Below are 17021 nucleotides of genomic sequence, written 5' to 3' on the forward strand. Positions count from 1 at the left end.
AAGATGCAAATAACAAGAACGATTGCAATGGCATGCCATGGGATAGGATGCATTTTCTGTCCCTTGGAGCTTTAAATCAAGGTTAGACAGCTAACAGACATGTTCTATTTCAGCCACAAATGACAGGGCTTTAGGCAGGAATTACCAAGTAAAATGAAGTCAGGCTAAACGATTAGGCTGTTCTTTTCTGGCTTTCCCATCTATGAAAATCCAGCTTCCCAGGGCAGCTGCCCTGATCACAGAAGAGCAGCCCACACAGTGTGCTTGAGACTGGAAACCTGCTGCTATCACTTCATCAGCTGAGGTCCCTGCTGAGGACTTGTGGCACTGAGAGGAGGGAGGGTCTACACATAAAGCTGTATCTTAATATGCTAAGCCATTCTGCCAGCTGATTCCCTTGCTGCATTGAGCTAAGTAATTATTTTAAATAGCTGTAAATCAGAAAAGAGCTTTGCTTTTAAAAGTGAAATATACCATAATCCACATGTGAATTAATGCCCCTGGCTATTTTCTCTCTCTCACGTGTACAAACACTAAAAGCAATGAATTCACCAGCAGTTTTTGAGCCTTTGTATTCCTCTTCCAGATGATAATTTCATAAAGAGTTTTGATGCCTGAGTTTTGGCTGCTGTGCTACAACTGACACTACCACAATTACATTCCTGAAAGGTTCACATGTTTTTTTAAACAGTCTATTAAGACGAAGCTATAAATACACAAGAACAAAGCAATCCTCCTTGTCCCAGTATAAGTGCCCTGACCTGCTGATTTTCAGGGCACACAGTATTATGCAGTACTATGTATTTCTTTGGGAGGTGACAGCTGGAGGTGTGGCTGGATGGGGTGAAAAGCCCCCAGCAGCCGTAGGGGAGCAGATGTTTGTGTTACCTCGTGTAGCAGGTTTGTTTGCGTTGGCAGCTGTAATACAAATGCCAATGTGTACAATTGCTGGGTAATTCTGCTCATGTCACTTCGGCTGATGGTAGTGGAGCACCTAGCACCTTCTCCATAGGGACTCAATTTTACTAGATGTGAAAACAAATTTATACAAATCTTAATTAATAAATCCTATTTGATTGAAAGTACGCCAGATGAGTGCTGGAGACAGAAGATGATTGCCTGTTTTAATTTAGGTCATATAAGCTGCATCTAAAAGCAGTTCTGACAGCTTCCTTGAGCCTCTTCATGTCAGCAGGGGGAAATCCTACTTTTACAGTGCTGTCACTGAATTATCCAAGATCTTATCATTATTTTTATAGGGTTTATCACTACAGAATCTTTATGGGGCTGAGAAGGCTCATAATCACCATTCCACAGAGGACTGCAGGCAGATGCTAAGATAAGGCACATTTACATCTTGCAATGGACAGAGACCCCTGAGGTGAAACTGAACCTGCTCTTCAGCTGGAGGTGTCACAGCACCACCCTAAAGGGCCCCAGCCTGAAAGAACAGACCCAAGGTGGGGTTACATGCCAGAAAAGCCCCAACCATCTCACCATCGCAGTTTCTAGTGCCAAACAGTCTTTGCAGTTTTGCAAAGACGGTGATGACAGACAGTGAATGCATTGGGGTGGGGAGCTCCCTGTGGGGCCCTCACTCCATGTGTGCATCAGCAATGCAACCTGCACTTCCTGCATCCCAAGGCACTGGCTTTGGGCTTGTTCTTCCCTGCTTGCTTTTCCCAGCCTGTTCTAGTTGTATTTCTCTGCTGACCTTTGTATTTTTTTTTTTCTCTGTGTGTGTGTGTGTGTGCGTTCAAGAATAAAATAACACAGGCTTTTACCAATTTTAGTTATGTATTTTCTGCTCTGGTGGTGGGAATGTCAACTATGAGATGCTTGAGATCACAGCATCACAGCAGTGGTTTTAAAGCTTCAAACATGGACATCACACTGTTACCCACAACAGATTATTCCCCACCATAAAATAGTCAATAAAAATATATTTCTAAATGTTTTTTCATCACTCCTAGAATATTCACAAATATTCACATCTTTGACTATATTACCTTTAACATAACCCTAGGCATGGGTTGCAATGCTTCCATGTATCATACTGCAGTAAATACAGAAATCAGTATGTTTCAGAGTGAACTCAGCCAAAAAGGATAGGAAGGAGAAATTTCTTAAGCCTTTAAGTAAGACATAAGATAAACTTCTGTAATGTATTTAGAGGAAAAAGAAAGACTGCTAGACATCTGTAAAAGGAATGCAGGACTTCTAAACCCATGTACATTCACACACTAGAATATGACAACAGGAACAAGAAGATAGCATAGAGAGACTAAATTCCTACAGCTGATTTTAGGCAAGAATTGTCTGTATGCCCACCTTAATATTTCAATTACATTTGCCATGTGTTCATGCCTGACTTGACCACATTGTTTCTGAATTCCTGCATCAAAGGTTTTATGGCTGCTTCTTTCAAAATAACTCAATATACATCCCATCTCTGAACTGCACTGACAAATGCCATCAGGAAAATGAAACTGGATTCCTAAACATGTTTATCAGAGTAGGTGTCTTGGGTACAGCACACCTGGGGCGGCCTCTCCCAGTGCCACGATGCGCCCAGCCACAGTCATACTCTAAAACTGGGTGCCATCACTTTGGGGATTAGAAAAGTGCATCTATTTTTAAATACATTTTTTTCCTAAGAGTTACTAGCCTTTTTTAGGTCATCCAGGAAAAGAATTAATGCCATGCTTTTCAGACTTTACCAGTAAGAATGATATGACACTATTGAAAGGAATTGTGAAGTGTTTAGGTCTATGCAACAGATCACGCTCTGCTGGGAGTAGACCTCAGGCAGAGGGAGGTGTGACTGCCTGTAAGGGGCAGTTTATACCAGAAATCCCAGTTTTGTTCACATCTAGCAAAAATAAACCAGCACTGAGAAGGGCATAAAATATCCTAGTAAATTCAAATGACATTGTTCCTCTACAGCACAGTACTTATTTGACTAAAAATTCAGAGAACAGAGAAACTGGGCACTCTGCTGACTTTGGGCTCTGCCCAGAGTCATGATACAGATGGGCTCCCCACTGCCACACAGGGGCAGGGACATCAGGCTCCAGATCAGGCCTGCCCCACACAGGGACTCTGCCTTCCAGCTTCCCAGCCCTGACCACCAAGTCCCTGCCTCTGCCCACCACAAACCTACATCTGCATACCACCTCCCAAATGAAAACAGGCAAAACGCTCAGACCACCACACAAACCCAAGTAATCACACAGGGCAAAACGACATTGTCCCTTCAGTAAAACCTGCATGTGTTCTCCCTGACTCCATCTTCAGTTTATTGCTGCATGGTGGGGGGGGAAGGGGAGGAGGCCATTGCACTCACTGTGGCTGTGGGTATTTTTCTAGGTCTGGGAGCACTTCACAACTTCCTCACTTATTCTAAAGAAAACAACATGCACAAAAGTGCTCCTGCAGGGCTGAATATGGAGTCTCTCTCAGGCTCAAATCTCAGTTTACACCCATAGAAAAAAACATATTGCCAGCATGAGCTCATGACAGGGTGATCTCTCTCTGAATGCTCATTTTGGCTCATGCACTTGGAACAGCTTGCTGTTTTCTCTGTAGCTCAGTCGTGCGATATTTCACCTCACTCTTCATCAAGAGCCAGGAGGGGTCTGCAGTGCAATGGAATGAAAAACTAACAGCAGTTTTAATTTAACGTGCATTTCTTTTATGAGAGGGCCTTTTGAAATGATTGACAAAATTTTTATTTTCATACACAAAGCCATTCTCTGCTAGGGGAAGAGTTCAGGTCTGAATTTTCTCTTTCTTTTTTCTCTCTGTCATGAATGAGCTTTCGGTTTTTGACACAGGCTGTCAGAATTTCATTGCACTAAACAGATTGTTGGCAGCTGGTGGGAAGGTAAAATGAATTCATCTACATTGAAATAATAGTTTGTACTTTAGAAAGTGGCATTCATTTACAGGCCTTAAAGCTCTCTACAGATGTGAATGAATGAATGAAGCTTTATAGTGATCCATTGGAGGGGTAAGCAGAACATGTACTTTTCAGTCCCAAGCACAGAAGGCACCTGACTTGTCCAAGGTTAGACCAAATGCACCTGAACCAAGATCTACTGAAATCAATAAAACATTTCCTGCAACTTCAAGGCATGCTGAGCTGAGAGCTAAGCTAGTGACAGGAATAGAAAATAATTCATAACCCTCAAATCTCTCTTCTAATTGCTATTTTAGGCTACTTTTCTTCCTTCTGTTTTAGAACAGGCTTAAACCAGAACATCAGCCAAACCATGAAAATTTATTACATGACAAAATGATACAAGAGAATTTGTGTTAAAGATTTCCAGAAAAAAAAACCACATTGCAAGGACAAATAATAGCATTTTGTGGCCAAGATAATATTTAAAGGAAATCAGAATGAGTTGAAATATTCCCAAAGGCTTCTTTGCTTGAACACTAAGGCCTTTATCTGAAATTTTATTTACTGCAACAACTTTATGCCATTACTGCCTAGGTTAAAGGCACAGGGCTATAGCAGAAGTACCAGCTAGAATTCCGGACCCAGTAGTATACCAGGGAATTGAAAAATCCAAATCACTCCAAACTGTGCACTGTTAGGCTGCTAAACAGATGCAAGTCTTTAGCAATGACTTCAGCAATGACTAAAATAATCTTTTAATTTAAACCACACCTTTTTAATTGCAGTAATTGCCATGTAGTCACTGTAGGATCCACTTGGAAATACAGATGTCTTTTAACTACAGGGAAGTAAATTATCATGGGTGGGATTAGTCATACCACAGCAACAGGAAGATACCCAGTTGCTCTGAAAAGACAAGCTTATTTACTTGCACACAATACCATCCAAACAGCTCTAGTGCTTTCACACCCAAGCTGGGCAAAGCAGAACTGTCAGTAAAAGTTTGGGACTTCTCTACTCTGCAGTCAACAGCATCACCTACATTTTTATCCTACCAATTATTTGTAATATCTGCTCCTGCTCTGATTTACATGGGCTTCATATTAGCTGTGGTTTTATTTTCTCTAGGTGGTCACTTCACTGCATATTTAAGCTAAATGCAGTTACAGTAATGGAGGATTCCCCCAATTACCGGCTAACCAGAGTCCTGCAACAGAAAATATCATGGCATTAACTTCATCCTCTTTCTCTCCTTCCCCAAGTTCCAAACCACTTATTCATCCTCTGGAGATGTTCTGACCAGGACAAGAATGGAAGTTTCTTCCAGAAACAGAGCAGAAATGGCTCTCCAGCTACCCCTTTTCTCTCTTACATTAGCAGCCTTCCAGGCTGAGGGCCAGCCCTAACTGGCAGCTGAGCCAGGAAAGGACAAGCTCCTTTGGACTGTTGGAACTTCCCAGGCCAAAACTAACATATTCCAATCAAGGCAAGAGGTGGCCAAAGCAGACTGCGGAGCACAGGCATTGTGCATTCACAGGGGATAAAACCAGCCCATAATGTCCATGGGTATTGGTTTCTCATCAGGTAGAAGATGCATCTTCATAAGGAGCATGTTGAAGGAACCTGATGCTGGGAGGCAGAAACCTGGCTGAAATGTCGAGGTGTGTGTCCACAAGGACTCTTCAGAATCTCCCCACACCAGGTAACAAACAAATAACCCCCCCAAAGATCTCCTGGCTACTAATGATTTCTTAAGCATTTAGAAATCCAGCCAGAATGAGGTTGGAAGCCCAACTAGGCCTTTGGATCATAGACTTGGAACAACCTAAGACACACATCCTCAAAGGGCAAGATACTCTGCTTTCTCTGCTGATTACAACCCCCATCCAGAAAACTCACCTCAGCCTCCTTCAGATCTGGTTTCAAACATTTTCTTCCCATCTGTGCTCCTTTCTCAGCTAACCCTGTGCAATGCTGCTGTTGATGGATTACACAAAACAGAGATACAAGATCAAGTATGTATTGTTAATGTGGTAAAGACTCTCCCATCCATATTTCTTTCCAAGGACCCCAATATAAATGAAGGCTGCTCCCCCTAAGCCAGAGAACAACAATCCTTGTATATTCTCTACAGGACTATTTTAGTTCATTCACGAATTATCATAACATATAAAAACATATGTAAAAAGTATCGGGTGAAACGTCTGCCTGACTGGAGTCAATGGCAAATCTCCCATTTACTCCAAAGGGACAAAATTTCATCCACTAAGTTCCAAAATGAACAGTTTCTGCCTACATTTTCTTGGATATATATATATATATATTAGGCAGATGCTCTGTGTTTGCTCAACAGCTAAAGAAAGTTATTCTTTTCATGCAAAATGCAGTCTTGTCTCCCCACTAGAAAACAGACTTTGAATAATTTCTTCAGAAAATAATACCAAATTGTCAGGGTTTGTACTGTCTAATCTGGGTTTGGCATAACCAAGTGAACTCACTGGCTGCTAGCCCTGCCATTAATAGTAACAGCACAGTTTGGGACTTCTCTTTTGGTTTTCCACTTGCACATGCCTCTGTGTCCAATTTCAAACACAGTTAATCATGAGGCAAGGAATAAATGGCAAAGTGGAAAGGTTGAGGATGGGGAAATGCATCAAAACTCCTCTCAGTGAGTAAAAGGGCAAAGACTTGAGCACCAGAGAGATTAAACTGGGGCAGAAAAATGTGTTCAGAGAGGATGCCTGGCCATTCTGGCAGCAGTTATGACTTGCTTTCTGCTGCTCCTCCACACAGGTTGTTGCCCCTCAGCCACAGGACAAGATGCAGGCCAGCATTTCATCTGCTCCAGTTCACACCTCTGTGAGTTAACCTCAGCTGGCTGCCTCAATTTGCACCAGTAAACTGGACAGTGAATCACAACAGGCTGGGACATAGGCATGCTCCTGCCAAGGGCTGCCTCTGGCCCGGCATGGAGGGCAGGCACGTACATGGGTGTTTATCCAGGCATTGCAGCCAGTTCTCCCACGCACTCAAGTCATGGACAGCATACTTGGCATATCCAGGGACATCAAACTGCTGCTGATCACAGGTAAAAAACTCCCCAAGAGGTGAAGATAGCTGGGAAAATAGGTATTTTCTGGAGGAGGATGAAGAGTGTTAAAATTCTCTCTTGGGAGACTTTGATTTCCTACTAAATTACTCCTCTGTGAACTCATGCCTGGCTTTCTCTCTGCACATCAATTAATGTATTAAAAAGCTTCACCAGAGTGCCGGGAGATGCAATTCACTCTTCAAAACCTACATCTAAAGCAGCCATTCAATGCAGGGAGCTTTTGTATGCCCAAGTTCAGAAGCCACTTCACATTTTTTTACCTGCTAGAGAGACAAAACTCTTTGACTAATATCTCAGCCTGGGGATTTTTCCCTCTTTGAAGAAACACAGAGGAAAGGCAAAGGCACAACAACAATGAGAAAATGGTTCAAACTGGAATTTTAAACTGGTGTTCAGACAGAACAAATATTGATCCCTCGGCTCATCACTTTCTGAGGTGGGAAAGGACATGAAAGAAAGAAACAGTACATTAATGCAGTTAGAACATTTCAGAATTAATTGAAACACCCCATCCCAGCAAGCCCAGCACAGTCTCTCTGGCTGCCTCACCCCAATAAATATTTACTGATTGTAACTGATTATAATTTGAATTACAAAACAATTCAATGTGGTAGAAATCACCTCCCCTGTTACGACTAGTACAGACTGAGGGCACAAATGTGAGTGCAGAATTTGCTGAAGAGGGCTTATGACCAAAAGTGCTGGCAGAGAAAAGACATTTTAGAAAATGCAGCCATGAGGACAATGTAACTTTTAAATTTCTCTGCCAGTGTATGCTGGGTGGATTTATTTACCTTTGGTCCATGAGGCAAGACTCAAGACTTATCTATTGGCTTAAATCTCTACTTAAGGGAAAAGAGAAAAAATTAGGGTTTGATAGAGGAAGCTTTATAGTATGAAGTTTGGGAGGTTAGATCCTATGGCCCTACTTCTGTGGTGGGTTTATAGGACACAAAAAGCTTATGAAAAATCTTACTTCAGTGTTACTTCTCAATACGTATTCTCCTCTGCACTTTTTATTTCTACTTCCTTCTGTCAAAGGAGAAGAAGCCCAGAACAGATGTGGAAGATATAGATAGATGGAAAGTGAATCAACCAGCCAAGAGAGATATTTCAAAAATGTTAGTGCTTCCTAAGCACACCTTGCTCTTTTCACCATCTTGTCCCTGGTACCTCCAGCATCCTGTTCCCAGCACACAGGGGAGGTGGGCAGAGTTCACAGCAGGCTTGGGCTCACACTGGGGGTTTCTGTGTGCAGTACCACACCCATGAAGACACATTAAATGATGTAAGCATGAGCAAAGCTGGCTCCAAGATATGAATCAAAGAGAAAAAGAAGGAAAACGAGTGAAAAGAAGGACATGAGGCAAAGACAGCAAGTAATACCAGTTTATCAGACCATTGAATGAGGGTGTCCTTTCATTTCAGATGCAGTATTTAAAAATAATAATAAAGAAACTCATCAAATTAACTGAAGCAACTAATGGAAAACAAATGCATGGCTTCAATGAGCCAGATACGGAAAAAATGCCAAAGAAGAAATTTTGGCAAGACAAAGACTTCAGAGCAGAGCAAATACAAAAACACTTCCTCTCCCTCCTCCTGTTATGGGATGCAACAACAAGGATCACCATACACACAGAATGCATATCACAACATTCACATCTTGATTTAAAAGGAGAAAAGAATGTGGAATAGGAGCTACAAATTTAGCTTCCCAAAATTTATTTCCTCAGGAATGTGCATATGCTTTATTTTCTCCAAGCTCAATATCCAGCATGATAAATAGATGGTTTTATGGGGTTTGCATGGCCAGGTTTTGGTAGTGTGTGTTGGTGGGGATGGATGATCAGCAGCAAACAGCCCAAAGAGCTGGGCACATTTCCAAATAGCTGACACTGGCCTGCTGAAGCTGCTGTCACTGCCACTAGTTCCTAGGAAAGGGTGGCAAGAGGTGGGACATGTATGGAGCAGCACAGGCTGGATCTACCTCAGTACGTGTGCAAAAACCTCCAAACTGAGACATGGTCCCCAGGGCTGGTAGACTCACACCACCTTGAGCCCTGTAGGAAACATTTTGGATTTTAGTAGCAGAAATGCTTCAATACTAATATTTGGACTAATGGCCTGGATGCAAAACCATCCTAGCAACCTCCAGAGATTTGTAAGAAACAAGCTTTGCAAACAACTACAAAGTCATCCAGCCTTTGCAAACAACTACAAGTCATCCAGCCCCTGAACAGGAACTAAGCATAGCACCATGGGGCAGGATCCATTTCTGTGCTATGCTTAGTTACTGCTCAGGCTGTGTATTTGCTTGGGACAATGATCACTGCAGGGAGGCAATGAGCAAAGCAGCTGTTGAATTTCTGTTTCCCAAACTGCATTGACCTTGCCAAACAAAATTTAGAAATCCAATGGAGTGAATCAGTGACACTTCTCAGTCCCATTTTAAATGAACAAAAAAAAAAAAAAAAAAAAAAAAAAAAAAAAAAAAAAAAAAAGCATATAAAGCTATTTGGAGGAAAAATGCAACTCCATGTTCAGTGCGCCTTATAGTTGTGGCAAATTATAGATCACAACCATTATTCTTATTGTTGTGATGCTTTCAGACAGGAGAAACAACAAAGTTGTCAGCAAAACAGCTGTAGTCTCTCTACAAATTCCACAGTGAACTTTAGAAGACATGATCCTATAAACATAACTCCAGTGTTTCCAGCAGGTGATCCCTTTCTAACCTCTAGGCATCAAGAAACCTCAAGAAACCCATTTCTTTTTCTGTAATGCACTCACTTCTCTGATGGTCTTTGGTGCTCAGGAGGGAGACAACAGATTATCATTTTATTCTGCTCAGGAGACAACAAAGAGGCTTTTGGTAGGAGTGGAAGAAGGGGCAGAGCTCTGGGTTGGGAGGACAGTGATGTAGCTGTGTCTCTGCTCACCACCTCCCTCCATTCTGGAAGGGGCAGGCTGAGAAAGAGGAAGATCAGGGTGTGCACAGGAAGGAGGAAAGCAGCATCTCACAATGCTGACCACTGTCCTAATCAGCCTCAGCACAGGGGGAAATTGCAGCAGTCTAAGCAAAACTAAAAGCACTGAAAATGAATTCAGAAAGCTGAGCATCAAATGCATTTTTGCAAGAGGCTTAGCTGACTATAACTACTTATCATCAAAATGTGAGGCTAAGACATTTTAATTTTACCTTTATTCTCTCTTGCAGAATACAAATTATATTCCCCTTTTACTGAAAGGGAGAAGTGATTTTACGTGAACTGCATGTGAGAACATACAGGAAAATCTTTCAGAAAAGAAAAAAAAAAGGGAGAAAGAAAAGGAAAGAGGATGAGGAAAGTGTATTCTTTACACAGGAACATTTCTAAATTCAACCACATACTACTTTGGTCCTGTCTACACTAGAGAAAAGCACCGCATTGAAAAAAAGTGAGAACTGACGTGTCTTAAAACAAGGAAAACAGTGTGAAAACACAGTGTTGCCCTGAGGTAGGAGTGACAACAGCTGTGTTATTTTAAAACATGCTGGCTCCTAGTGGTTAACTGTGAGGTTGTCCTGCAGAAAATCACTAGTTCTGTCTGTCACATCCCACACACCTCTCCACACAGGTATCAGTTATCACCAGAGTTGTCTCAAATTAACTGCTGCAGCATAAGCAGGGTGTAAGGCACACACTTACAGAACAGCACACAGACATTTATGTTCTGGCTGTTCATTTTATAAACACACCTCACCTCACCATCCTTTCTGCCTTCCCTTTGAACAAAGCAACATCATTTAGGCTTTTCTTTTTGGAAGATGTGTATGGAGATGCAATATCCTCCAGAGCAGAAAGTTCTCCCATTTTCTACTTGTGACTATTATTGGTAATGGCTCCTTGCCTGTGAGTTTTTCTTTTATTTCTCTATAGGTACTGTGTTATCATGAGACTTGTATGTCCTGGAATATTCTTGAGTCCAAAATTTTAAGACAATTTAGAAGTTTGACCACAATTTGAAGGTCTTTATTACCTGCAATACTAGATCTGTTTACTATTCACAGCAGCTATTTATTTATTTATTCCTTAGGAAACTAAGGAATTGTGAAACAGAAAAAACCTAGACATTTTCTCATCACAAGGACAGCTTTTCACTCAAAGCCATTTTGGCATTCCTCCACCAGAATATCCCCTGCTCAGCTTCAATACAAAGCATCTGCCAGTCAACCAGGTTGGCCTGAATGTTTCTCAGTGGAATACTGAAGTTTAGCAACTATTACTGGGCACACTGCTGAGCTGAACATGTCAAAAAGAGAAAAAACCCAGACATGATTTACTTGAACATCTTCCTCACTTTGGTTTAGGTTTCCTTTGTGTGTGCCTCATTCAATCTCAGGCTTTACTGCTTGCCTATTTTCTGTTACAAATGAAAACTGTTGTCAGATTTTGTTATTAAAACCAATGTGAGGCATTGTTAACAACCACTGGTACATCTTATACACAGTGTGCTGTACTGCTATGATTTCTCAAGAAAAATCAAGTAGGGTGAGAGGAACTGTGAGGACGGAGGCAGAACAATTATCTATCAACACTGGGTTGCATATCAGGTTATTCAGTCGGTATTTTCTGTCTCCAAGATCAACTTCCCACCACAAAACACTCCCCCTGCATACTTCTGTCAGTGTTTGATACAGCAAGGCTGAACTACACAGGGACCTGAAAGAGCAATTGATAGCACTGCTTGCTGCACCTGGCCAACATGAAGCTCTCCAGAACAGCTGAGGATCTCACAGGCTCCTCAGGGATGTTGTTGATGGAAGAAGGCCAGGACAAGTTTGGGGGAAAAGGGAAAAAAGAAAGGAGTTATCAGGTCATAATTAATCAGGCTGGAGATACGGGCTAGAGATAGCTTCCAATTTCTTAGCAGTGTTTTCACCATTAAAAGTTTCCCAAGAACAAAAACTGAGAAATTGAAACCTGTGAGAGAATACAAAACTAAAATTGCACTGCCACACGGTTATGTTACAGGCAGTGTGTGGACCTTCTCTTCAGCGTGTGACTCTTTGAAACTCACTGTGCCATTTTAAGCACAGTCTTTCTATCCCAATCACTCCAGAAAAACTGCATCACTGAACTGGCAACTGCATGGCAACTAAAATTGCAGAAACACCAGGAGCAGTTTTCTTTCCTCTCATATAATTACAGGACATTTACAACCTCACCTAAAAATTAAAAAACAAACAAATAAAATCTAACAAACAAAAATATTCAAAAAACCAAAAATAATCAATCAGGTTTGCCCAGGAAAACATAAAAACGCACTTCACTACAATAATTTATGTAAGCAGCGAACAATTTTATCTATGCTTTCATTTAGCTACTGTGATTAATTGCTAGTTACTTTCGAATTTCCTGTTAAAGTATGATTTAGGGCAATACAAAACTCCTTCACTGGGATTTTCAGTTCCAAATAGAACAAAGTCATTAACAGAATTAATAGATTCTGGTTGGTTTGCACTGCCAAGCTTTCTTTAAAAGAAACATGCTCATTAGCATGTTGCATGGGAAGAAAAGACATTGAATGAGCAGGAAAGAATTAATATACCTACAGGACATGAAATGTGACTCATCTGGCAGCTGAAGCCATGCTCAAATTTTTGTATGGAGCTCTTATATTCATAATCTATATTGCTGCTTTATTGAGAGCAGATCTCTAGTTGTCAGTGCAGGAAGTTTGCTTGTCAAGGGGATTTACTTGGAAATAGTTAAGTCACATTATGATTTGTAGTCTTTTCCCATTAAAAAAAAAACGAACAACCCAAAAAAACCCACTTTTGGATGCAGCACAAAGGTTTTTCTGATTGCACAAGTGTGACAGTGGTCACAGGGGTTTTCAGGATGAGGGAAGAGATGTAGATCTGACTCCATATATCAGAAGGCTTGATTTATTATTTTATGATATATATATTACATTATAACTATAGCAAAAAGAATAGAAGGAAAAGTTTCATCTGAGAAGGCTAGCTAAGCTAAGAATAGAAAAAGAATGCTAACAAAGGCAGCTGGCTCGGACAGAGAGAGAGAGCCAGCTCTGCCGTGACTGGTCACTAAATCCAAACGTCCACACGAGACCAATCACGGATCCACCTGTTCTGTTCCACAGCAGCAGATAACCATTGTTTACATTTTGTTCCTGGAGCCTCTCAGCTTCTCAGGAAGAAAAAATCCTAAGAAAGGATTTTCATAAAAAGATGTCTGTGACACACAAGCTACATTCTTATCACAATAGTCTCCCAACAGCAATGCATCCTCTCAGCATGATATTTTGTGGCTATAAACTCACTTCTCATTCCTCAGCTCCCCATTTACCTGTCAGAAAAAAACCAAAGTCAGTGTTGTAAGGTAATCCCTACATTCAATCAGCTGTAAAAAAAAATTAGTCTATTTTTTTAAAGATATTCACCATGCAAACTTTAGCTTCACTCTTCACACTTTACTTTTAAGCCTTCTTTAGAACTGTGCTTGCAAACACTTCCTCAGTGAAAATCCCAGTGCAGCTGCAAATCTCTCCTGACTTATCATTCTGCAGTGGTCCACAATTCTTTACCTGCCACTGACTTTTCTGTAGTATACTGAGTTATAATTTGGAGCATGAGGACACTGGAACATGCAGATACATTCAATACCTGCACTTTTCAGAAATGCATTTATAGCTCGCTGTAAAAAGATGTATTTGCATTAAGGTGCCCACATTTTCATTTTCACCATTGGCTGCACCCACGTTAACACACTCTTGCTCCTCCATTCTTCCATTTATACTCATCTAATCCAGACACGCCTCCTCTACTCCAGCCTGCCACATAAATATAGCAAGTTTTCAAATATTTCTTCTCAGACATAATAGCTCTAGTCTCCTTTAGTCTTAATTCTTCCCCAATCTTTTTCACCTCCCTGAGAGGTTTCAGTTAATTACAGTTTTCTTATCTGGTCTCTGGGAAGTCTTATTTTTCTCTACATGTAGCCATAATTCATACTGATGCTGCATTGACTTTCCCTTGCTCTGAAGGACTTAGCCCTTCATCCCTTCTCCTAGTGATGCATCACCTTGGAAAAAACAAGACATTTGCATCAGCATCTAAAAACTCAAAAATTGTTATTAGAGCAGAAAGAGTAAAGCTGACATGTCTTGCAGACATGCTCTCCCTAAAAAATAAAGCGAAGTTGCAAAAACACATTGGCAGAAATGAGCATTTCACACATTACCTGCACTTCTCAAACACGGGGGAACGTGTGCAGGTTTTTTGAAGAAAGAAAAAAAAACCCCAGCACAATAAAAATTTCCCAAGCATTTTCAACTACAGTTTTCTTGTCAGTGATTTCAAACTTCCTTGCAAGGAAACATTTAGCAGATTTAGCTAACAGACATTTAGCTCAATTATTTTACTGCTGAGGTCTAATTTGCAGGGGAGTGCCTCCAATTAATCCATGCTTTAGATAGAAGTTTGGGGCTTGTGTATGCATTATATTCAAACAAAAACCCTAAAGAAAGGTTAACAAAACCCTGGTGCTAATATGCACCTGAAAGAAGTTAACATGTTACTGACTTAAGTAACACGATTAAGTGTTACAAACACTTATCTCACAGATTCAAGAAAGCAGCAATAGAAGACAGTAACACCTAAGGGATGATCCTGCCACAAAACTCTCACCCAGAACTCGTCCTAGAACTCATACTTAACTCCAGAGGTGTTTCTGTGTTTTATAAAAACATGCTAGAGAAAATGCATGAACAATTCTGTATCTGTTTTGCTAATCCCTTCATGCAGACAGGAAGCTCTGCATAGAACAGCAATCAATAGTTTCTCACTTCCCATTACAGCTGATGTGCAAAAATGTTTGTTACTGTGCTATGGGAAACAGTCCATGTCGATACTGAATTACTTTCGCTTCAATACAGTTGTTTTTTGCTCTCCTTACTATAAAAACCTTAATGGAAAAAAGACATGAATTCATATTGTATGGAAGGTTTTATTGATTGCTAAATTGCTGTCACTTACATCAGGTATAGCACTTTCATTCCAATCCAACAAAACTAAAAAGAAGCTGCTGTTAGACACTTGTTTCTGTGAGCCTTTCAGCTGCCAAATACATATTGTTCTGCACCACTCTCATGCTGCCAGCAACACAACAGCGTTGTAGCTGCACAGCTTACACTGTATGCCTCAGTATCAGCAAAGAGTAATCTGAAAAATTCATCACTTTTACCAGTTACACTTTTTTATTTTACAAACAAAACCCATCTCCTCACTTCTCTGCAATTTTATACACAGTATAAAACAAATCTCAGGGTTTGTGGTAGAAATTATTTGAGCCTATACAGAAGACAACATCAAATTTTAAGAAATTAAGTACAGCAATTATTTTCTGTGATTAGACTCCCATTCAAGATTACTTAAACTGACATTGCACTGTGACCCTTTCCAGAAGCATGAATAATCCATCGAGTAGATCAGATCCTCCTCTTTTGCTTCACCTTATGACTGACATGGACAAATCTAATGTCACTGTGTATCCTACACAATCAGGCCTATGTGTGTCACAACTGACTATCCAGGCTTACTCAGCACCAGAGAAGTACTTTGATGAAATCTGATAATCCTGATGCACCATAAACAATACTTACATAAAAACATGTGATGATATTCACATTACTGTCAAAGGGAAGAAAAAACTGCTGGGAAGGAAACAAACAAGTCAATCAAATGTTCAAGAATACACTTAAAAAAAAATTACACTTAGAACTGGGGCAGCCTATCCTAGGGCCAAAAATGAAACATATTATCCCAAGTAATAGTGCATTGCCTTTAGTGTATAAACAAAATCTTTACTGAGGGCACAAAAAAAAAATGCTCTCATAACCACTGTCCCAAGATATCAGATTGCTGCAGAAGTCCAGAGAAGAAACACATGTTCTTACGGAGACTTTCTGATCTCTCTTCAAAATTATAAAGAGTAAGTAAAATAAATGCAGTTTCTAAAGTAAAGTGCCAGTACAGAAAAGAGATGCTAGAACTGTGGCCCATAGCTAGAGAAGTAATTTCTCCTTCCTCATTCCAAACTATCAAAAAAAAAAAAAAAAAAAAGACACTTAAAAAAAACCCCAAACCAAAATGTAATAAAAAAAATCCTCAGCAATCCCACCTCTTTTCAAGTTAAGTTGTTTCTCTCTGCTCTGGTTTCCTAAACAGGATTTCACTGTGAGCAAAAAAGATCTGCATAACACCAATAATTCACTGATTTCTGGAATGAAGCATTAGTAGCTGTATACATGCATAAACCACAATCTGGATTTTTAACTGTTATATTAGTTACCATGGAAAGAACTGTAATTAAGATCCAGAAAAATTCAAATTACCACTCAAATAAAAGATGCTTAATCCAAATCCTAAATATCAAATATTCCATTTCCTATTTTGTGAAGTTGCTTCTGATAGTAGTTGCTTCTGTCAACTAAAATTCAGTTATTTATGCAGCCTGGACTCCCCTAAAATGACTGTCAGACATTCAGATTATAAATACAAGACCTCCTATGTATCATAAAAAAGACAAAAATTGTCATAATATAAACAACACGTAATTTTACTAGCTTTTTGTAAATTACATTGCAAATAACTCACTTCTCTAACACAAATCCTAGATTTGAACGAAGTCGAACTGCTACAGAAAAGAAATAATTATTGTGAACTGCTTGACATCAATGCTTGATATCAGTGAGGCCACAGAGCAATTCTCTAGCCAATGCAGCTATTAACACTTGCCAGTGCAGCTATTCACCCTGCTAGCAAATTTGCCAGTAACAGAATGGCCAAATGACAATGATTTTCTCTACTGCCCTGTGAAGAGAAAGTACTTTAGAGCAGCACAGACATCAGAGGTAGCAGTAGCAAGGAGTTTACATGTTTACTGCTTGTTTTGTGACTATTCATAGTCACACAAATGAAAGATTTGTCCCTCC

This window comes from Agelaius phoeniceus, chromosome 4 (genome assembly GCF_051311805.1).
Source record: "Agelaius phoeniceus isolate bAgePho1 chromosome 4, bAgePho1.hap1, whole genome shotgun sequence".
Lineage (NCBI taxonomy): Eukaryota > Metazoa > Chordata > Aves > Passeriformes > Icteridae > Agelaius > Agelaius phoeniceus.